Genomic DNA, 25,541 nt, shown 5'->3' with positions numbered 1-25,541 from the left:
TCTGTGATGTTCTTAAATCTATTAAGGCAAGTGCCGGGATGGTTCGTTTGAAAACGACACGGCATATTCTGTTTCCCACCCCTTCCCCAAGTCCGAGCTTCTGCTCAGTCGCTAAGACTTGGTTGTCGACGAGAAATCAGACGCTAATATTTGTCGTTATTTTTTTTTTTCTTTTTACAGTCCACGTCTTTATCTGACAAGAAGTTCCTTACACGCACTCAACAACCTAGCGAGCAAAACATCATCATAAGATGGGGCCTTCACTGTATGCACTGTCGCAAATACTACATGTAAATTAACATCGAACTATACATCACTGCATCATCTGATCGAATAAAGACTTAAGTCTGAAGTAAATTTTAACTTACATAAAGCACTATAAAGTTATTATTTTCAAACGAATCATACAATTTTACAAGAGTATATGTTTCACACGCATGCACTTACAGGATTGGGGCGCATTTTACAGTTAAACGTAAAATAGAGGTATTGAGTTACCCTTCACAGATGTTCAGTGGGTCCTCTACCGGGCCCGCAACAAACTTCCAGACGAGAGTCAGACTCGTCCCAATATTTAGCGACCGTAATTGGAATACTGCATTCACCGCTATTACTATATCGTGTAACAATTCATCAAAAATTGTTGCAAGCAGAGTTACATCTATCGAGTCTTCACAGAACCCTCAATAAAAAGTTCACGCACCATGAGACGAGGCTGCTTGAGGAGAGGTCAGCAGTGAAATGCGAGGTCAATACTAGACAACACAATGGCCAGTGTCGTACTCCCGACGAAAAGCACGCCACATACTAGTAATTAATTGCACCTGCTGTAAAGGAGAACGAAAAACACAAGCGATCACATTAACCGGAAACTTAGAATTGGTGCCATATTAAACTTTTAGTTTCGATGAATAAGTTACTGTTTAATCTAAGTGTCGATCTTCATTCATGTAGAAGAGGTAGTATTATCATCGAAGATCTTCAATCATGTAGAAGGGGTAGTGTTATTATCGAGCGAGGGGGTGTAGTGGTTATCCCACTAGACTCGTATTCCGGAGGACGAGGTCCAAATCTGGGTCCGGCTACACTGGTTTAGGTTTCCAGTAATTTCCGTAAATCGCAGTATAATGCCGGGAGGATTCCTTCGAAAGGGCAGAGCCGATTTCCCACTCCCATCTTGTGCTCCGTCTCCAATGGCATCAATATTGATAGGAAGTTAAACTTAGATCTATCCTTTTTAGGTAGTCACTTTAAGTCGAATGTATCTCTTAGAAATGCTTAGTATATTTTCTTGTTATTGTTGAGATTTGTTATGGGTGCCAATATTACGAGAAGGAAACAAGGTAATTTGTAAGGGTTCTTGTTGGATATCTGTTCCTTCAGTCATTCAAAATTGGTATTAGCACCTTGTGTTACCGGTGTGGTGTAGTGCACCATTAAATAATAAACGTATAACAGTTGTCGGTGTTCTCGAGAAGCTAATCTTTGAACAAAGTCTTAATACCTTTTGTAAAATATTACACTTACAGTGTCTTTTACCTGGGTACTGACTCAGCTGCTTCAGAATAGCTCTCATCGTTTACTACATTAACCCTGGCTGTTAAGTTCCAATATGCAACCCTTGTTACAGATACTTACTGCTGGTCTGTCGTCGACTATTATATCATTTTTCATGTAAATTGCGGTGCTTAGTAATATTATATTTGAGTAATGTTTCCTATTTCTCGGCGTGTGTATATAATGCCGTTTTCTATCGAAGTAATATAAAATCTGTCTAAATTCAAACACACGCAAAATTAAATGTATGTGACCACGGGAGTACAAATTTATGAATGACTTCTTTTCTCCGAATACATAGTAAGATACTTCATAAATTCCCTATCAACGATCAGGTACTGTTGTTACATAACACATGTGAATTTTTTATTTCCTGTTTCTGTTGTTGTTGACAACTGACGAAGTCTCATAGAACATCTCTTTCATGACGACCCAGAGAGATCAGTTGCACCCATCCAACTTTCTACTTGGCAGCTAGATGCTTGTGACAGAAAGGGACAAACAGTAACTGCGATGACGTTGCTGTATCTCCAACAAGTTGTCAGTCGCCAGGAAACAGGTATTCATTTGCCCCTTACTATTGAACGAATACATTTTCTTCTTTATTATAAGATACTAATTGAATATTTAAAGATTACTTGTGTATGTGACGTAGACATGAGTTTTATGCAGTTTGGTATTCGTGTTCTCTCACTGACGAACGCAAATTTCATTCAAAAATGATCAGCCAAAATATTATGCTCACCTACATTCTATCAATATAAGCCCGCCCAGGGGATAGCAGCGTCACTTGGAGAAGAATGACTGCTAGTCAGACACACGCACAGTGTTATGTACTATCAGCGGGCGTGCTGTTCGTGTCTAGAATGGGGAAGGCGCATGATGTGTCTGAATTTGAGTGAGGGTTGATTGTGATGGCCCGGAGGCTAGGCACGAGCATTTCGGAAACTGCACGAGATGAATGTCTTCAACATGGCGAAATCAAAGTGAAACCGTGTCCAGACGTCATGGGGTCGGGCGGCCACCCTTCATTACAACAAGTCGGACGTCGTAGCAGATTGGTAAAAGAGGACAGGCGGTGAACTGTGACACAAATAACATCATACTTTAATTCTAGGCAGAGTACAAGTGTGTCTGAACACACAGTACAACGAGCACTCGTAAGAATTTGCATCCGCTGACGACCATCCATGAACGAGCTACTGTTAACACCATGTGGATGACTACGACTGAAATGGGCACCAGACCATCTGCACTGGACGTTAGCGCAGTGGTAGAGCGTTGCATGGTCTGATGAATCCCGATACCTCCTTCATGAAGCCGATGGGAGGGCGTGAATCCGTTTCTTCCAGGGGAACAGCTCCTTGACACCTGTACTGCGGGACGGAGACCAGCTTGCGGCGGCTCCGTTATGTTCTGCGGAACATTCACACAGGCATCCATGGGCCCAGTGGAGCTTGTACAAGGCACCAGGGTGGCCAAGGAGTATCGCACATCGGTTGCAGATACATACATCCTTTCATGACGATCACGTTTCGCAACGGCAGTGGCATTTTTCAACAAAACAATGCGCCATGTCACAAGGGCAGGAGTGTGATGAAGTGGTTCGACGAACACAGTGGTGAGTTCCAATTGATGTGCTGGCCCCCCAGCTCGCCAGACCTGAATCCGATCGAACACATCTGGGATGTGACTGAATGTGGCGTCAGAGCTCATCGCCTCGCTGCCCGTAAATTACGGGAATTAGGAAACTTATATGTGCAGATGTGGTGCAAACTCCCTCCAGCGACGTACCAGGGTCTCACTGCTTCCATGTGACGACGCGTCGTCGCTGTTGTCCTTTCCAAAGGTCGACATATCGGCTGTTAGGTGGATGGTCTTAATGTTCTGGCTGATCAGTGAATATGGGGCAGTCAAATGAAAACGAAACGCGTAAAAAAAGTAAGTAAACTGTTTATTATTTCAAAAGTAATCGCCATATCCGTTAATACATTTAGCCCGGTGTGAGACAAGGCGGTCAACGCCTTCGTGGATGAATATTTTCCGGTTGCCTACGGAACCATGATTGTAGCCAGACGTTCAGCTCTTCGTCCGAAGCATATTGACGGCGACGTATCTCTTCCTTCACAGCTTCAAAAATGTGGAGATATCGGGTCTTTATGGGGGATTTGTCAGTGCTTTCCAGCGAAAGTCCTGCTGCGCTAGAAGCAATCTTGGCAATATATGGTGGGCATTATCCTGCAACGGAATGGTGCCGTCTATCAAATTGACTGTCGTTTGTGGAAACTTTGCAAACATTGAAGAGCGCCATCAAGGACAATCCCCCGGAATGCAGACGGATGGCATCATTGTGCTGCAGGATAACGCCCCCCGTATGATGCCAAGGCTACTAGGACTACGCTGCAGAAGTCTCACTGGGATCCTGTTACTCATACTCCATACAGTCCTGCGATTTCCATGTTTTTGGAGTCCCGAAGAAACACATTAGTGGCAGTCGATCTGCTTCGAACGAAGAGATGCACACCAGGGCACAATCATGGTTCCACAGGCAATAGCAAACATTTTCCTATGAAGGCATTAGCCGTGTTATATTACAGTGTGCTAAATGTTAGGGAGATTACCTTTTAAATAATAATCAGTTTACTTACTTTTTTGCATCTGCATCGTTTTCATTAGACTGCGTCTAATAAATTACTTGGATACTCTTACTGCAGGTAATGTGTCAGCAGGAACTTTGTAAAGAATGCCGTATAGCTTGCACAATCGTCGCAAAACCTCTTACGGGGCCAGGGAAAGCAGTGGATGAAACCTGTTGCACGAATTTCATAGCGAATTTTGTAAGTTTGTGCTCTCTGAAGAGCCCTTAACAGATTGAGTTCTAAAGTGTAGTTATTCTGACAGTATTGTTACGTGAATGTAGCAGAAACTGTGGATACTCTGGGAGAATGCGGAAGAATGCCGCATAATTTAACCTGCCTTCAACAGCCGGAGCACTGTGGCTTGACAGATCTATTGCTACCGACGGAAAATAGAGAAAAACGGCTGGATACAAATGCAAAAGAAATTGCTCACAATCGCTTCATATCTTTGAATTTAAAGGCTGATTTTCTTTCATATTAACCGTAGCTGCTGCTTTGCAATTTAAAATGGGGAATTGCTTCTGAAAGGAAAAATATATAAATAAATAAACAACACGTTCGCCATTCAACGGAATGCTGAACGTCAGACAGAAGACAGGTGTAGCTGTTAGATTTTGCAAGTGGCTCCTGGAGGCCGGCTGTAACGTGGTTCTGCAACGCCCGAGCGTCCCCTGCCGCGACACCAACAGGTGGTGTCTGTCGCAAATCGATCGGCCAGGAATACAGATGTCGGCGCGTCGCGACGCGCAGCACAGCTGCGCAACGGAAAGTCCCATAGCAGTGAACGCAACACGTTTTTGGGTGGCACCATCGATGGACTGTGTTTTCTGTCAGTAGGATGAACCACTTTTCGTGTATGAACGACTAGAAAACTGTAATAGGTATCATCGATTTAGAACTTTGCTTTTGTCTTCACAAACAACTGTAGCTACAGACCTACGTATTTTAGCAGATCAGGCACGACAAATGTTCAAACAGTAAGGAATGTGTAATGGATTTCTGCAACAGAATATTAAAACAAGCTGTTTTATGAGATTTTCTCAGCATCACAGAGGTGTTCAATAAAGTCAAATAGCAGACGCTGCAAGATAAACATTGTGCATCACTACAGCTTTACTCTGTCAATTTCGGATACTGAATGCCCACGTTCCAATATGAATTAAGAAGTATGCTGCTTTCTCTAATTCATATCTCGTTTAATGACTATAAGGGTAAAAATTCGCTACATTCTGTCGTAACCGCCAACGGTAAAAGAATGAGTGGATTAGTGGAGGGGAATGCTTCTGGTACCTTGTGCACGTTTAGCCACACAGTGTACGGTGTACATCTGTGGTGTACCAAATTTATTAAAAAATGTTGCGAAAACGGTCCGGCCAGTTAGTATCACCTGTAGTGGAGCATGGGTTATTCGTAAAAATGGCCTATGCTCCACTGTGGATGCTCGTGCTGGCCACTACATTTTATGTAGTGGGAACAATTCACTGTGCGCACCCCGATATGGGATCTGTGCAGATGGTGCGCATGCAGTGGTGTCACATAGGGGTGGCATTGTGAGCGCAGGAGCACTTGTTGGACGTGGGCTTTTGTGCCTTGCTGACACACTTAAAGGTATCAAGAACACCTCATGGAAAACGGACATACTGCGATCTAAACGCTCAAGACAAATGAAAATTGTAGATCTTGGATCTTAAGTCAAGTTCGATGTGTTCAGTCGTTTTGATCGATCCGTATGAGGTTACGAGGTACTGATATTAGGATCTGTCTTCACGATTGATGTAAATAGTAGGAACGTCATTCAGTAGTTGGGAGTGATGATACATTATCTTACAGCTCCACTCTGCTTTGGTACGATGTCAAGAGGAATAAGTTCGCGCACGGTCGTGCTACGGAGTAGCCGGACGACGAGAACAAAATTAAGGCGCTACGGCACTGGACGAAGAACAGTCAAAGGTAGCTTAGACCACGTAATACTAACAGAGTCGCACATGCGGTTTTCTCTAATCTTGGTGTTACAGTCCAGAGGAAACGCAGCACACCACATACTCACAATAGTAAACTACACAGGTTTCCAGAGCCCAGGAGTGAAACACACGAAAACGTTAAGAGCTTAACGCCCTGTTGACGTTAAATCCACAAGAGACAGAGCACTCGCTAGCATTCGACAAGGACGCGATAGAAATTTAAACTTCTCCTTTGAATGTGAAGAATGACAGTGCTGGAAAAACTCTTACGTTATTTGGTTTCACAACAGCTGAGCTAAACTCAACGTACTCAGACAGTTTTCTCTTTACTTATTCTGATCACCACTAAACTGACACACAGTATTTTAGCGCAACGACGTCTGACTTTCGATAATCCCTACAAAAGAATGGCCGTAACTAACAATAACCCTTGTTGTTTGTTGTTGTTGTCGTCAGTCCTGAGACTGGTTTGATGCAGCTCTCCATGCTACTCTATCCTGTGCAAGCTTCTTCATCTCCCAGTATTTACTGCAACCTACATCCTTCTGAATCTCCTTAGTGTATTCATCTCTTGGTCTCCCTCTACGATTTTTACCCTACACGCTGTCCTCCAATTCTAAATTGGTGATCCCTTGATGCCTCAAAACATGTCCTACCAATCGATCCCTTCATCTAGTCAAGTTATGCCACGAACTCCTCTTCTCCCCAATTCTATTCAATACCTCCTCATTAGTTATGTGATCCACCCATATAATCTTCAGCATTCTTCTGTAGCACCACATTTCAAAAGCTTCTATTCTCTTCTTGTCCAAACTATTTATCGTCCAATGTTTCACTTCCATACATGGCCACACTCCATACAAATACTTTCAGAAATGACATCCTGACACTTAAATCTATACTCGATGTTAACAAATTTCTCTTCTTCAGAAACGCTTTCCTTGCCATTGCAAGTCTACATATTATATCCTCTCTACTTCGACCATCATCAGTTATTCTGCTCCCCAAACAGCAAAACTTCTTTACTACTTTAAGTGTCTCATTTCCTAATCTAATTCCCTCAGCATCACCCGACTTAATTCGACTACATTCCATTATCCTCGTTTTGCTTTTGTTGGTGTTCATCTTACATCCTCCTTTCAAGACACTGTCCATTACGTTCAACAGCTCTTCCAAGTCCTTTGCTGTCTCTGACAGAATTACAATGTCATCGGCGAACCTCAACGTTTTTATTTCTTCTCCATGGACTTTAATACCTACTCCGATTTTTTCTTTTGTTTCCTTTACTGCTTGCTCAATATACAGATTGAATAAATCGGGGACAGGCTACAACTCTGTCTCAGTCCCTTCCCCACCTCTGCTTCCCTTTCATGCCCCTCGACTCTTACAACTGCCATCTGGTTTCTGTACAAATTGTAAATAGCCTTTCGCTCCCTGTATTTTACCCCTGCCACCTTTAGAATTTGAAAGAGAGTATTCCAGTCAACATTATCAAAAGCTTTCTCTAAGCCTACAAATGCTAGAAACGTAGGTTTGCTTTTCCTTAATGTTTCATCTAAGACAAGTCGTGGGGTCAGTATTGCCTCACGTGTTCCAACATTTCTGCTGAATCCAAACTGATCTTCGCTGAGGCCGGCTTCTACCAGTTTTTCCATTCGTGTGTAAAGAATTCGCGTTAGTATTTTGCAGCTGTGACTTATTAAACTGATGGTTCGGTAATTTTCACATCTGTCAGCACTTGCTTTTTTTGGGATTGTAATTATTACATTCCTCTCGAAGTCTGCGGGTATTTCGCCTGTGTCATACATCTTGCTCACGAGATGGTAGAGTTTTGTCAGGACTGGGTCTCCCAAGGCCGTCAGAACAAGTGGCTCTCTTTTCTCCAAAAGTCTCTTTAATTTTCCTTTAGGCAGTATCTATCTTACCCCTAGTGAAATAAGGTTCTACATCCTTACATTTGTCCTCTAGCCATTCCTGTTTAGCCATTTTGCACTTCCTGTCGATCTCATTTTTGAAACATCTGTATTCCTTTTTCCCTGCTTCATTTACTGCGTTTTTATATTTTCTCCTTTCATCAATTAAATTCAATATTTGTTCTGTTACCCTAGAATTTCTACTAGCCCTCGTCTTTTTACCTACTTGATCCTCTGGTCCCTTCACTACTTCATCCCTCAGAGCTACCCATTCTTCTTCTACTGTATATCTTTCCCCATTCTTGTCAATTGTTCCCCTATGCTCTCCCTGAAACTCTGTACAACTTCTGGTTCTTTCAGTCTATGCAGGTCCCATCTCCTTAAATTCCCACCTTTTTGCAGTTTCTTCAGTTTTAATCTACAGTGGTCAGAGTCCACATCTGCCCCTGGAAATGTCTTACAATTTAAAACCTGGTTCCTAAATCTCTGTCTTACCATTATATAATCTATCTGATACCTTCTAGTATCTCCAGGATTCTTCCATGTATATAACCTTCTTTTATGATTCTTGAACCAAGTGTTAGCTATGATTGAGTTATGCTCTGTGCAAAATTCTACCAGACAGCTTTCTCTTTCATTTCTCTCCCCCAATCCATATTCACCCACTATGTTTCCTTCTCTCTCTTTTCCTACTCTCCAATTCCAGTCACCCATGGCTATTAAATTTCCGTCTCCCTTCATTACCTGAATAATTTCTTTTATCTCATCATACATTTCATGAATTTCTTCATCATATGCAGAGCTAGTTCGCATATAAACTTGTACTACTGTAGTAGGCATGGGCTTCGTGTCTATCTTGGCCACAATAACGCGTTCACTATGCTGTTTGTAGTAGCTTACCCGCATTCCTATTTTCCTATTCATTATTAAACCTACTCCTGCATTACCCCTATTTGATTTTGTGTTTATAACCCTGTAGTCACCTGACCAGAAGTCTTGTTCCTCCTGCCACCGAACTTCACTAATTCCCACTATATCTAACTTTAACCTATCCATTTCCCTTTTTAAATTTTCTAACCTACCTGCCCGATTAAGGGATCTGACATTCCACGCTCCGATCCGTAGAACGCCAGTTTTCTTTCTCCTGATAACGACATCCTCTTGAGTAGTCCCCGCCCGGAGATCCAAATGGGGGACTATTTTACCTCCGGAATATTTTACCCAAGAGGACGCCATCATCATTTAACCATACAGTAAAGCTGCATGCCCTCGGGAAAAACTACGGATGTAGTTTCCCCTTGCTTTCAGCCGTTCGCAGTACCAGCACAGCAAGGCCGTTTTGGTTAGTGTTGCAAGGCCAGATCAGTCAGTCAACCAGACTGTTGCCCCTGCAACTACTGAAAAGGCTGCTGCCCCTCTTCAGGAACCACGCGTTGGTCTGGCCTCTCAACAGATACCTCTCCGTTGTAGCTGCACCTACGGTACGGCTATCTGTATCGCTGAGGCACGCAAGCCTCCCCACCAACGGCATGGTCCATGGTTCATGGTTCATACCTTTAATGAATCACTTACCTCACCAAAATCTTCGTTACTCGAACTACTGAAATACAGCGAGCGCCAATACTGTCAGCTAAATAAAAGTGCCTAACTACTGAATGCACTAACTACTGATAGGCATAGTCAGCAAATGAAAGATTTTGATAGAGAACAAACAATGTATTTTCCTTAATAGCGTTCAAAAGTCATAAAATATATATCGGTTCAAGACATCCAGTTTTAATAATTTCCCTTTTCTGGAGGATACACGTCCAGCTCGTCCACTCATAGTAACCTCTCAAAACTCTGCCATCTCTCTCTCCACATCCACCACTGCTGGCGGCTCACCTCCAACTGCCCAACCCTACACTAGCGAATATCCCAACAATGTGTCCAGCCAACCACAGACTGCTCACAGCGCAGTCAGATATTTTCATACAGAGCGCTACGTGGAATTACCAACATTACAAACCTAAACAGCCTACTTACAAAATCGATCTGGTCTGTTGGGCGCAATCTGGTCGATGCACTTATCTGAAATCAGAACACAGCTAAAAATTCGAACCTGACTAGTCTACCGGAGATTTGGATGTAGCTCTTCTCCATTGCGATCGTCTACACTTCTCGTGCAGCTCATCCACAGAATTCACTCCTAATCGACTTCCGACCTCACTTTCCAGGTGCACACATCACGTGTAGAACTTAAGTGGAAAGCTTAGGCTGTACCTTCTTGCCGTCACGTTCATTACAGCCAGAGTGTTTGCTCAGTAGTAGAATGATGTCGAAGGAATCATCTATAGACTGTTTAAGGCAAAATTTCAGCGTACTCCTGAAATGATTTTCAGAAACCACATATACAAGGACGTGCTGAAAAATAATGGCTCTGATATTTTTTTACGTGAAGACACTTAACCCTTTCCAAACAAAAAAACGCTATTGACATTCTACATCTTCATTATTCATCTCTACACATTTATTTCTCAACGTAGGTACCCTAGAGACGAACACATATCTCCCAAGAGAGACCAGTTTGTTGATACTGTCACAGTGGAATGTCTAACTTTGTTGACGGAGCCACAACTCCACGCCTGCTACCACCGCTTAGTTCACAATCAAAATGAAGTAATCGAAGGTGTTGTTTAAGTATTGGAAACAGACGAAAATCTGATCAGACCAATCGTGACAGCACGGTGGATGATCAATGACAGAGATCCCAAGGAGTCTGAATGTTGCAGATGTCGCAGCTCTCGTGTGTGGTATGGCATTGTCAAGCTGAACGAGGGGGTGCTCCATGTGTGGACTAGCTCCTCTAATTCGAAATCCGATTACAGCACGCTGTTTCTCATGCATTGGTATAGTTACTTTACACACTGCCATGTAACATTCAAGATTTCGGAGCCCTCTAGTGGTAGAGGACTGCAATTATGTAGACATGAACATTAAAGTTTTGGTATGTTAGTAACGTTTGTTTTATAAAAACATTTAAGAGTTTTCACATAAAAAAATTATAAGACATTGCTTTTCAGCAAGACCTCGTAACTGGCTTTACGATGGATGGAGGAGCATTGGGAGGATGATCCTATCAAACCTGCCCTACGTTAGTGGTTATCACATCTGTAGTAACACATCCTTGGGAGGCTTATATTTTCTTGCAGGTAGCAACATATGTTTTTTGCAGATACCAACACATTTACCGCATTAAAACAACTTTACATAAGTTTAGATTCCAATTAGAATGCTGCTAAATGACACCAGCATCACCCAGCCCTGTATGTCTACAATAGTTCTCCTCTAGGTGCTAAGTGCAATAGGGCACCACTTAAGGCCGCGCCTGGACATAATGGGTCCTTGTCAGGTCATAGTGCGTCCTGACGTCGTTAAATATTACGAAAAAGTTCTCATCAGTTTCAGTTTTGTCTGGGAATGAGTGACGAATATGTGTACGAACACCAAAAACTACATTCTAAACGTTGTTTCTTGTGTTTCTCATATGTCGTCACGGAGTCTGGGAGGAAAAATTTTACTAAACGAAGAAGGTGCACTCTATGAAGGCAATGACAAAACAGTATAGAATATAGGTACAACATTAACCAACAGAGAGCGGCGCTGTAGCCAGAAATAATTAAAGCGGACTTCCTTAAACCAACACCACCTTGCCTCTACGATATGTTATTCAAACTCTGTGCGTTTAAAAAAGTTCACCGAGAAATGAACAGCCCAAAAAATTTAAACAAATAGTGTGTGTGGGTGTGTCCGTGCAAATGGACTTTGATAAGTAATAAAAAATATTATAATTTTTAAATACAAAGGAACTTTCGTAATAACCTAAGTATTGAATTAGTAAAGACATGTATCCTCGACGAGTGTAATTAGCAAATGTTAGGAACAGGAAATTTTTTAACGTAATTTTAGTACTGGCTAACGAGAGTAACATTTCAATGTTTTAATGAAAATACTCATCCACAATTGCAACAATTTGTTAAGCAAACAGAAATTTCCTTTTCAATTGTAGAGTACATATTCCTGCTCAGGGTACTAGAGTTAGAAACAAAAATATCTTCCAGCAACTACGTCCGACACGTGAAGTTGGGCTGCGGACGGAGATATGACGTAAGTATTATTGTGGCTCCACAGAGTCTGAACTATCAGCTGCGCTGTGGGCTGTATTCAGAACATTTGGCTGCAAGAGGACAGCGTAACAGCATTTCCATATGGTACAGGCACTGACTGCCTCTGTCGACGGTGATAGGTCCACTAATAAATTTGTGATAAAAAAGTTTCTAATTACATTGTCCAGCAGCACTTTCGTTACAAAGAATGTGAACGTTGCACTTAGCAAAGTCGTGGTAACTGAATTAGGAAATGAAATACGCTCTTCCCAGTCGGGCTCAGTTTTCGTCATGCTGTACCCACTATCTATAAAATACCTTGAAAATACTGCCTATTGATTACTTTGGAATTGCTTGATTAATTTGCTATTATTTATTTATTGTTAATGTAACTGCCATCAAGCATTCGAAATATATAGAAGGAATTTCGTAGACGATCCTCAGTTCCGACATTCACCGCCAGGATAAGAAGGAGGCCGAAGAGTCTTGCTCACGTTGCATCTCATCGCTCTGTGTTTGTTGCATCAGTCCCAGCAGTAGGAGAGCTCTGACCTTGCGATTTAGTCATTTCAAGTTCGGGAAGGTTTGTATTTTGTGTAAACTCAAAAGAAGAAATGCCTCGCACATGGATAAATAATCCAAATATTTTTATTGTATCTGTCGTGAGTTAACTCTGAAATCACAAAAACAAAAACTTACACCTCTTGTAAATAAGTGCTATGAACGTTATTTGCTGTGCAAGGTTGGCGACTAACACAAAAATTTGGCCCCACATTTGTTATTTGACATGTGTTACACCCCTCACAGGCTAGGTATATGGATCACACACATGTCCTTTGGTGCTCCTATGATTTGTAGGACACAAATGGATCTATCACACAACAAACTGTTATTTCTGCGAGACGGAAACGTCACCTCTAAAACAAAGAATATCCTAATTTACGATCTTATTTAAAACCTATACGTCACAGTGAACAATTGCCTGTACTTGTGCCTGCTGATAATCTGACAATGAGTGAAGATGTATACACAGTCGAGCTACTAGAAGACAGAGAAGGAGATATGTATATCGACCCAACATTTTACGTCCCCTGTGAATCGAATAAGAAACATTTTTTTCTCAGGGAGAGGTCAGTGATCTTATTCGTGATTTAAAATTGTCGAAACAAAAGACTGAGCTACTTACTTCTCAATTTCTTTCTGATACGAAGGTGAATGTTTGTCGTAACCGCCTTGCTCTTTTTTCTGAATATTTCTCCAAGGGTTGTGACATGGTTTTTGAAGTGACACCGAATTCGTTACGAAGAATCTTGGCCATGATTACAGTGCAAGTGATTTGCGCTTGACCATAGAGTCTAGCAAACTTAGTCTTAAAGCAGTACTTCTCCAAAATGGGAACACATCTTCTGTCCGACTGCTCATGGAGTTAACATGACGGAGACATCTGAGAAGTTTAAGCTGCTATTCACGCACATAAAATATGAAAAATACAAGGGGCATATAGGTGGACATCTCGAGGTTATTGCAATTCTGCTCGGCTTGCATCTGGTACACAAGATACTGCTGTCTAATTGCGAGTGCAGCAGCAGATACAGAAAAAGCCACTATTCCAGGAGAAATTGACCTGCTCGGAAAGAACTGCTGCCAATAGAGAGGTGCGGGCGGTGACTCCTCTTGTTGAACTGAAAAATGTGTATCTCCCTCTGCTGCGTATTAAATACGATCTGTTCAAAAACTTCATGAAAGTCATAGACAAAACATCACTTGGATTCACATATTTGTGAGGTAAGTTGCCAAGGGTTGGTGAATCAAAATTAAGGAGGGAATATTGGTGGGATCGCAAATAGGGAATTAATGGCTAATTGACATTTCCTTGATTTGTTGGACGATGTTGGCTGTGTTTCATAAGTCTTTGTAAGGACCTTTCACGTAATCATTAGTGAGATCATACTAGCATGTGGGACGTAATGTGTCACGTAATATACACTTCGGCCGGCCGCTGTGGGCGAGTGGTTCTACGCGCTTCAGTCCGGAACCGCGCTGCTGCTACGGTCGCAGGTTCGAATCGTGCCTCGGGCATGGATGTGTGTGATGTCCTTAGGTTAGTTAGGTTTAAGTAGTTCTAAGTGTAGGGGACTGATGACCTCAGATGTTAAGTCCCATAGTGCTTAGAGCCATTTGAACCATGTGAAGATACACTTATCGAACGATCGGTTGCTCTTTTCGCCGAAGAGCTTTGGTGCCGTTAGTGAGGAACTTGGAGAACAGTCCCACCAGGATATTTCTCAAATGGAAAAGGTTTATCAAAGGAATTGGAGTACTGCAATTTTATTCGAGTACTGCTGGATATTACGGAGAGACGTTGCTGAGGCAAAGTGTCGCAGGAAATCAGGAAGAAAACAGTGTTAGGCATGGTTATTTAGTTTCTGTTACTCATATACAGCTCATTTCTTTGATTAACTTGTGTCCCGAGACAGATATTTACGTTCTCTTTTTGGCAGGCACATCCTATAATAGTGTAATACATAAGCTGCCGCATTCACGTACATCTGTATCAGATGAGAACTAAGGCCGATACAGAAATTATAAAATTAGATGTGAATTAAGAGGCGATTTAGGGTACGGCTTAATTGAAGTGTTTGCTTTACTCTGACAGAGTTGTTCTTTTTAAAGACTGACTGACAGTAAACGACCAACACCGAACGTTAAACTTCTGGATGCAATAGAGTATAAGCTTACAGGTATTCCCATCATAAACAAGCGGGTTTGTTCATGGGTTGCAGCCTTCTCGACAATTCAGCAATGCGGATTAAAATTTGAAGAAATTCTTAGCGATTTTCAGAAGAGAATGCGGCATGGAAGCCACCGCAGAACGCACAACCCATGATGCGAAGTGCCATTTCACGAAACAGACTGTGAACAATGAGGGAGATTCCCATGCAACACGCCAGCTGTCGCTCATACACTTTTAGACTTTCAAGAGCAGAAATTTTAGGACTCTACAAGAAGACGCTTAGGTGTGTTTCCCCACTGTCGATTGTTATCTGGGTGAGAGTGCAAATTTCGAAAATTACAAAGACAGGTAACAGCCTTGCCGAAGTGGCAACATAGGTTTCTCACAGATAACAATAGTTAAGTGCTGTCGGGCCTGGATAGCACTTGGATGGGTGACAGACCTGGTCTACCTAGCGCTGTTGGCAAACAGGGAGCACTCAGCCCTTGGGAGAACAGTTGAAGAGCTACTTCACTGAGAATTAGCGGCTCCGGTTACGAAGCTGACAACGGCCAAGGGAGCGATGAGCAGACCACGTATCCCTCCAAGTGACGCCTATCGTCTGAGGATGGACTTTAGTTTTTTATTCACAGAGGCGATATGATGCTACATTCAGCTCCTGGAAGACACTGTGGGGGAAAATGGACAAACTCGTCGAGCAAGGGATCGATGAGAAAGAGAAAGTGAGGGGTAGTAATTTTTGTACTGCTGCTTGGCTCAAAACATTAGAAATTTGCTTCCTGGAGGCATGTTAGTCTATTGTCGACTCCGTTTTCAGTCTCTGAGTCGAATCCCCGCATGCCTATCACCACTATGCAGCATATTCGTTTTCCATTCCATGCTGGATGGACTTTTTACGGTCCGATTCTTGAATCTTTAAGCATCTGAGTGTGTAGCATTGATGCCTCATGTTTCAAACATTATGTTAACGCTACCCCTGCGAGCTAATCACTGCGTTGGCTGTCAAGCACCAAAAGAAGCAAGGCGTGAAACTGCTGAGAGCGTCGCATCATAGCCGCGGGACACGCAGGATGAAGATCACCAGCTGTGTCCCACCAGCCACACGACACCAAAGGAGATCGACATGTCATTTTGACGAATTTTCCATCATCAAACGGCCTTAAACGCATCCGTTACAGTACGGAGGACTTCAGAAACATGGCAGCAATTGTTATTACATACTGACTATTTTATAACCACATCCTCGGCTCAATAAACAATCACGTAAAAATAACAGTCCAATATATTAAAAAAATGCGGGTTTCTAGATCAGTATAGAAATATTAATACAAGTATTGCAGTAAGTTGAGAAACTAATAGTTCCTGTCGAGACACAGCGATATATGATAGCTTTATGGAATCCTCAGAATCTGTCTTGCCATAATCAATGACTGAGTGCCGTAGAGAACAATCTCGCACACTGGTAGAACCCTATATTACACATTGGACGGCGTTGTTCTCAAGCCATGCTGTACATTTGTGTTTTCTAAATACCAAATATTACTAAATTCACTTCTAGCAAACCCATTCCCATGAAACTTTGTATAAACTTTAGTAACAATAATAGTAAACACCGGTACGAATTTCAGTTTAACATCTTATGAAACTTCTGGAATGGACAAAATAGTCTACAACACAGAATTTATGACTTTCCACGAAAAATAACTTCCACACAGGCTGCTGTGTTTTCTGTGCAAGTCAGTAATGGTCTTCAACAAAATATTTTATCATTAAATAACTAAATGTACAGCATTTGGGTTAAAAGCTAAATTTTCGTACTGTTTTCAGTCCACACAGCCACCATTATTTCATTCTTGGGTTGCATTATTTTCGTTTGTTGTATTACCTCTGTGAATGAGAAGAAGAATGTGGCTTGTATGTGAAACATGAATATTGAAAAATCGTGCGAGTGAGAACGAAATCAGATCGTGCAACCTTTCTGTGAATCACATGCAGTAAAGAGAGGGAATAGGATGATTTAAAGTACCCAGTTTTCTGTGTTTTAGTATCGTAAGACGACGAAAGGTATGGTTATTTTTATTTAGTTTGCTTTTCGTAACATATTAATTTGTGTTTCGCGTGAATCGATTTCGGAACTAGGAGTAGTGGAATGACGAAGTTTAGCTAGCGGTATGGATTGAAATAGGAAGCTGACTGCCTCCCTTTTTATTCAGCCAATGAGAGAAGAGATTTTCTGAGCACGTTGGTACAAGCTCATGATTTCAAGCATTCCTCTCTAGAATTCCGCGCTCACTTTTGTGACGTGAAGCCGAATAGTCTGCAGCCCTAACAATTTTTGTTTAGATTGTGTTAAATTTGTTTGACGGAGATTCAGATTAATCCGGAAAAGGTAGTGACTGGTCTTGGATGGCATCTACGTAAATTTCCAGATTTTCTGTGAAAATTTAGACTTTCTTTCGATGGATATAAATTCCGATTGGCGTGCTGCACAGTAGTAATTATGAACCTAAGGAGCCCTCAAATGCGATGAACTGCGGAGTTTTTCAGATAACATTCAGAACATCGCGTACATTTACAAACTGATGATTAACTGATAGAAAGTGGATTTCTGTGAGTAACAGGTGGTGAGCTCAAATAAGCAGGTTCTAGAGAGAGACATAGAAACAGAGAGAGAGAGAGAGAGAGAGAGAGAGAGAGAGAGGGAGGGAGGGATACAGCCAGTTAGTTTCATGTTCCATGGACTAGTTCCACTGTAAATCGCAGCGATGGAGAACGAGTCATTTTATATTCACATCGTGATTTGTATTGTAGTACGCTTACATGCTGATCATGTACAAGATTTTTTTAATGAAAAAAGATATACAGATGTGAGTATCCACCACCTTCTATACGTTACAATAATGGAAATTCTGGTGCGGAATAGGAGGAGTTGCCAATGAAAACCTTTTTCAATTTATTTTCAAATATTACTTTGTTGTCTCCGAGACAATTCATGTCACAGGGTAAGTATAACTTTGGTTGCAGCATTGTGCACATCTTTTTGATCTAAAGACAAGGCGGCGTAAAAAATGTCATTTTTTCTTCTCATATTGTAACTACGCACATCATTGTTCTATTTGAATATCAGAAGATTATTTGTATCAAACTTCCTGAGGGAATAAATATACTATGAGGCAGTAATCAAAATCCCCAACTCCTTAAACAGATATTTGCGAGATGATCGTGGGATAGCACCACATATTATCTTTAGAGCACGTTTCTGAGCAACTAAGACTTTCTTTGTTAAAGGTGAGTTATCACAGAACATTATTCCATACGTCATTACTGAATGAAAATATGCAAAATATGTCAGTTTATTGATTTGTCTCTCCCCAAAGTTTGCAATAATTCTTAACGCTTATGTGACTGACTTAAATTGTTTTGCGAGATACGAAGTGTGCAGTTTCTATTGAAATTCTCGTCAACATGAACATCTAAGAATTTTGAAGTTTCCATCCTATTTGTTACTTCCTAACCATGTGTCACACTTATCATTGACGTAGTACCTCTAGGTGCAGAGAACTGGACACGTTGCATTTTTTTTAAGATTAATATGAGACCTTACAAAGAAAACCAGTCAATGGTAGTTTCAAGAGTATTGTTTAGCATTTCTTCTGCTGCTGTATGTATGCTTGGACTGATTACAATGCTTCTGTCATCTGCAAAAAGAGTTAATTCTGGTTGTTGTCTGCTAGATGGAAAATCGTTTGTGCAAATGAGGAACAATAGGTGACCAGAGATTGAGCCTTGGGGAACTCCACACGTGATTTCTTACCAATCAAATAAATTAGAGAGGGAGAATTACACACACACACAAAACAGTTGAATGCAGAAAACTGAGAATGTTTCCATTTAATGAAAAAAAGTTAAGGAACTGTTTTTAAATCTATAACCTAGATGTGAAACCATAACTATGTGTAAAAATAGGCAAATCATGTAATATTTCAGGGCACCTACTGAAGATGCCTTGTAAAATGGGCGAAACGCGTCTGAGTGCATCAATAAAAATAAAAATTTTGATGTGCAGCATGCAAAAATAGCATTTTATTTGAAACAACTGCAATTTTTATACAGCTGCTGCGAAAATTGCCTCTATACGAAACGTGTTAGGAAGATGTCTTACTGCAAAATTTTAGTTTTGTTTCTGTGGTTGCATATTTCTCATTGTGCTTAATGGCATCTCTCAGCAACTTCTTCGTGTATGTATGTGACTTTTGTAAGTTGCGAACTCCAAAGAACGAAGGTATTCCGAAGTTACTGTAGCAGCTTAATAAAAAGTCCAGAACGAGACTTTGCCGCATTTGTAGAATGTGCATCGGTAGAATAGTTGTACCTTATAAAGATATTCAGTTCTCATTGTCCTGCAACACATGATCGTTGACTGTGTAACACAGTGGGTGGCAGCGACGCAGGATGACTTATTTTATAAGATGTCACAGTAAGAAAGTTGACATGATGGATACTGTAAATTATTTTATGATGCCAAAAGATGATCAGAAAACCAAAACCGAGAGTAAATATTTATTTTTACAGCGGTTCTTGGTGTCTTTCAATTATGAATTTATTACAATATTTTGATTCCGGAATGAGATTTTCACTCCGGAGCGGAGTGTGCACTGATATGAAACTTCCTGGCAGATTAAAACTGTGTATCGGACCGAGACTCGAACTTGGGACTTTTGCCTTTCGCGAGCAAGTGCTCTACCGTCTGAGCTACGCAAGCACAACTCACACCCCCTCCTCACAGCTTCTTCCAGTATCTCGTCTTTTACCTTACGAACTTCACAGAAGCAGAAGTAAAGCTGTGAGGACGGGCCGTGAGTCGTGCTTGGGTAGCTCAGACGGTGCCCGCGAAAGGCAAATGTCCGGAGTTCGCGTCTCGGTCCGGCACACAGTTTTAACCTGCCAGGAAATTTCAATATTTTGATTCCTTGATTTCGTCTAAGTCAGTGGTTCCCAACTGGAGGTAATTTATCCCTGAGGATAAAATTAAAATCTGGGAGGGGTGAAAAATGGGTTCCATTGTGGTTCACTCACGAAACTAAAATTATTTTTAAGGATCGTTAGTGTTATCTTTATTTTGTGAGACTGTGGTATTGATTAAACAACTTAAATTTTCTTACAAATATCAAGAATAACGTGTAACACAGTTTGGTGGAAAGGCTACTCTTTGTGAAACGGATACATGAACATCTTCCTCACATAACCCACCCACTCTACACATAATTTGTACTTTGTTGTTTACAATGCATCGGTGACAGTAAAACTGAGATGTATTCATCAAATATGCAAACTATCTCGTGAAAATGCCTTCTGTAAATTCTAGATAGTTACTATAATGGACTAGAAACTGCTTTGTTTTTCACTTTGAAACGGTAACCGAACTAATTGGCAGTGCAACATAACAGCAAGTACGAAGTGGCTACTGGACCGCCGTAGAGCCTACACTGTATTGTTATTATTATTATTATTATTATTATTACTGTCAATTATCATACAAAAAGCACTGGCAGCCAAGGGCATTGCAATATCTGCCACTTCAGAAGTTAGATGTCTAGAAATCAAGTGATTTAGAAACAGTAGGACTAATTGTAGTGCACACATTTTGACTTGGATTATTTGAAATGGAAGTGCAGGGTGCACGAGAAGCATGTATCGCTAGGAAGAGAAGTGCCTCATATATACGTATTTTGTAACAAGTCTCCCCTTGGTGTGGACAGTTACCTTCGTTTTGTCAAAAAGGGTTGTAGCTCCACTGACAATTGCTTCATCGTTCCATAAAAACGTCTTAGAACCAGGAACTACCTATTCTGTCTGAGACTCATTCATTTGTACTTTTTAATGAAACACCTACTAAAACTAAATATCTTTTATCTTTAGAAATTTTAAAAATAAAAGTGTCCAAAAAATTATTTTTCGTTCTAAGGTTTAGTAATTGCTAATGTTGATGATGTTGTTGGGGAGCAGGGGAGGGGGCAAGGGGGTGGTACTGGTTAATATCTGATTGCATTCAGATCTACAGGCGTAAGTGGCTCAGTTGGCTACCACAACTGAAGTCTTGGCTTTAGGGAAAAAGGTATTTTACGAGATAAATGAAATCCCTATTTTGTTCAGAGGAATTAAGTTTTGAATTGTCACTGTTCGCACTGTTCTGCGCCGACATTCATCTTAACTCATCATTAATTGGGATTAGTTAAGGTATGAGACAGAAAATTGTTTCGGGATTTTCATGTTTACAAAATGAACCGTCAATCGCTTTTGGACAGCAGCTATAACATGTTTTGGTGTCGCTGAATGGTGTGATAATTGACGAGGATGACCGACCCAGCAACTGCATCGGGTACGAGCCAAGAGAAAACAGGAAGGGCGTGGCCTGGCTGCTCCAGCAGTTGGCAGCGCAGCGAAAGAGAGCGCCTGCGCCTGCTTAGCGAATCGGGACCGCACTCTTTTTATTTTCGGGGGTGACATCGGCTTTCCAGGAGTCGCATTGTAAAAGAGACTCTACGGTGTTTAGCAACTAATTGACTCCTTATTTTACTGTAATAAAGCACTATGGAGCAATCGTTCTGATTCTAATTTTAGAAGTTTCGTAAACGAGAAGCACAAAAGTGTGAATATTCTATAGTATAAGTTTGTCTAGTTGACCGTTTTTCAGCATATAAGGCCATTATCAGACTATAAGCGACAATCAGTTGGCTTGTAACTTAATGTGTGCTAACTCATAATGCAGAACATCCGCGTGTTTGTGCTTTTCAATTATATGAAGTGTCTTTGACACTATGTCAGAGATGTTCACTGCACAAGGTCTTTGTCGTGAAGATACACGTTAATTGTTTCGCAGCGAATCAATTAACAATTAAATTTTAACACATAATTTTACAGTGAAAAGCATATATAAATATATACACACATATTCGGTAGGCAACAATTCCAGAGTTCTGTATGGGAATAAAGTAAGAGAAGCCCCTTTCTCCCCGGCTTCAATTCCATTTTCAGGAAGTCACTGAAGACTCTTAAGGCTCAAGTTTTTAAAATTGTGTACAACACACATATTCAACGGAAGAGCCTAGTGTTCAACTGATCGACCTCAAAATTGTCGTATGTACATCGTATCGTATGCGTTCAGATTATTAATTATATGTAAAAGGTAGCTATGTTCTTCCGAAGACGTCCACGCTCCGAAAAAAGAATTAGACGTGAACATTAACTGTTAAGGCACCACATCACAGTAAAGTGCGAGTTCATTTACCTTCTTGGATGCATTGTCAACCATACTTGTGTTCCCCAGTGCTTACAACCAATCAGTCCGTTCACGTAATGAAATACCATTTTCACTGTCACGATAACCACTGTCGTATTTTCAAGTGTACAAATTTATGATCTCGTGGCGTTGTCCGGTAATAAAATATTATCGGTTTAAGCAGCGTCAAATGGTTAACTGCCCACGAGCTTACGGCAGAGATCTCCTCTGCTCATTGTATAACCAGAAAAAAATGAGACCAATTAAAAAATAAATACTTTATTTAGAACGCCATAAGTGTCATACCAATGAACTGACTGGTTCTAGGCGCTAATATGAAACTTTTTTGCCGGTTGATACTTACAGGGAAGAAAAAATCACACAGACACTGTTAATAACACTATTTCTGTACACAACTTGCTCCGTTACTGTATTCGAGCTGAAAAGTTCATATTCAGATGGCTAATCATGCTTATAGTATACTATTTGTTGTTGTTTACGTTAGTTATCGGATAAAAATAACCAACAAGTAATGCTGACTACAACAAATGTAATACAAAAGCTAACTGCCATCTTATAATAATCGTGTCTGTTCGAAATCGGTAATAGCGTAATTTGTGTAAATAAGTAGCAATATAAAAATTGGCTGGTTGCTGTGTTCTTCTTTATTGGAATCATCTGGTGTTTTCAACAAAATGGCAGGAACCTTTTTGGAGCTAGTGTCATTAATGCTGAGGCACTAAGTTGTATTTGTGACCATACAAGAGCACAAGTATAGCATTGTGTTGTTAACTAGTAGAACTAAAGTCAGCAAAAACCACTGCAGATGTCCCTTAAATTTTGGAACTCCAGAGGGAAGCACAGCTTAGCACGTAGACCACACATCATCTACTAACGCATGTTGGAGAGTCATTCCGCATATATTGGCGTCTTTATCATGTCAAGGTACATGCAACACGTTACGACAACACAACGACACTGAAAAGCTATGTTTCTAACAGAGCCGTAAGCTGCAGAATCCGAGAGAAAACCTCGCATTCTAACATTATGATGTACCTCCAGAGAACCGGCTCGGATTCAGGTGAAAAAGCACTCGCGCTGAATACGCCTTTCTCTGTTTACACAGATACAAACAATAGACATGAGGAGGGAGAGGTACATTCTGTCTTCTTAGACTCGCGAAAGGCTTTCGGCAGTGGACCATATTGTCGACTAACAACTAGCTAAGTAACATTGACTGTGCAGCAGGAAAGTGTAATAGAGCAACTAGTTTTCGCATTATACACTCTACGGATAATCGACTGTTCAGATAGCATTAACAGTACATCTTTTCTCTTACAATGTTATCCACAGCTAAATATCGTTGGTACCGACTCGTAAGAACGTGCAGAATTATTTTGAAAGTAATTGTAGTTGTTATAATGAAGGCAACTAAATTTGGATCAATGCATGACAACGCCCACAATACAGCGAAAATGTGAGATTGCATGCAATTATCAGATTTGTGGCAACCTACTGAAGCCGCCACATTGTTTAGATATTCAGAAGCGATAGTAAGAACTGATGCGAAACGCGGCCAACACGTAGAACAGCAGGAGGGCAACTGAATGACAGACTTGGATTTGTAATATCTCATGGAAAATAATGTGCATCTATGAAGAAAATCGCAAGGAAGACGCGAGAGCAGCCAATTCTAGAGTACCGCCCCAGGTAGACGTAAGAGTAGACGTAGAACGAAATCAAGCGTGAGCTGCAGGGAGGTACTTCGGTATAGCTCTTACGAAATTGCAACAGAAACGCTCGGGAAAGGATTTTTTGAAGACAGGTGACATCGTAGTCACGAAACCTGTTGAAAAATTCTAGACAACTGATATTTAAGGAACAGTAAATGACAATTCTGTTTCAATCGTTGATTATCTCTCGTACGGAGCTCGAGGATTATTTCTCCATAGCTCAAAATGGAAAAATAATTGCTCAATATGGAAACGTAATGGAACGGAAAATCTTTCTGTATAAAAGGTAATGTCCTGATTGACTGACTGACTCATCATCGCCCAGCCTAAACCGCTAAGGATAGTAACTTTTGGAGAAGTTGTGGATCTTATACTGCAGGCGCGTTTAAGAAGGGATTTTTCGAAATTTCAACCCTAAGAGGGTGAAATAGGGTATGAAGGGGCTTTTCTGAAAAATAGCAGTATTAAGGCAATTTAGGAGCTAGCCCAATGAAAACCGCTATTTTGTTTCGCGGTTAGAAGTAAAAAAAATGTGTTTCAGCATTTTTGGAAGTTTAACCCTATGGAAGTGAAACAGTGGGTGAAACCTTTTCCCGAAAATATTTCATTATTAAAGAAATACGAAAGTATTTTAAAGCTATTTCAACGAACATTGATATTTGACTTCTCGGTTACAAATAAAAAAAACTACGTGTTTCAGTGTTTTTGGAAATTATACCCATAACGAGGTGAAATAGGGGATGAAATTATGAAAATATTCTATTATGAAAGCATTTTTAAAGCTAAATCTATGAAAATTTGTGTATGGCTTCTCTGTTAGAAATAAAACATATGCATGTCACTGTTTTTGGTAACGCAACCCCTAGGGGGTGAAATAGGGTGTGAAACGTTTTAAGAAAATATTTGATTGCGAAAGAACTTTTAAAACTAAGTCTTTGAAAATTAGTGTTTGGCTTCTCGGTCAGAAATTTAAAAAATACATGTTAGGGTCAGACTGATTCACTTAATCGTTGCCGCCCAGCCCAAACTGCTGACGGGATCGTTTAAGAAGGGATTGTCCGAAATTCTACTTCTAAGAGGGTGAAATACGGGATGAAACTGTTTTTAAAGTATGTCGCTGTTAACGGAATTTGCAAACTAGAACTACGAAAACTGGTATATGGTTTCTCAGCCAGAAAATAAAAAATACCAGTTTCAGCGTTTTTGAAAATTCAACCACTAACGGGGTATAATGGTGGGTGGATTTCTTTTGAAAACAAATAATGACTAAAGAACTACTACAGGACTTTTAAGGCTACATTTATGGCACCTGATGTTTGACTTCTCGGCTAGAGATGAATAAATATGAGTTTCAGTACGTCTGGAATTCAACCCCTAAGGGAGTGCAATGGGGAAAGAACATTTTTAAGGAAATATTTCGTTACATTAACAAACTTTCAAAACTATGTTTATGAGAATTGGTATTTCACTTCTCAGTTCGATATAAGGAAATATCTGGTAGGGGTGAAAAGTGCTATGGACATACCTCCACAAAAACGCAGAAGACATGATGAAGAAAAACTTTGGGCTCCAGCTACAAG

This window comes from Schistocerca gregaria, chromosome 3 (assembly GCF_023897955.1).
Source record: "Schistocerca gregaria isolate iqSchGreg1 chromosome 3, iqSchGreg1.2, whole genome shotgun sequence".
In the NCBI taxonomy this organism is placed as follows: Eukaryota; Metazoa; Arthropoda; class Insecta; order Orthoptera; family Acrididae; genus Schistocerca; species Schistocerca gregaria.
The sequence above is the reverse complement of the archived record's forward strand: the minus strand, read 5'-3'. Positions refer to the sequence as shown.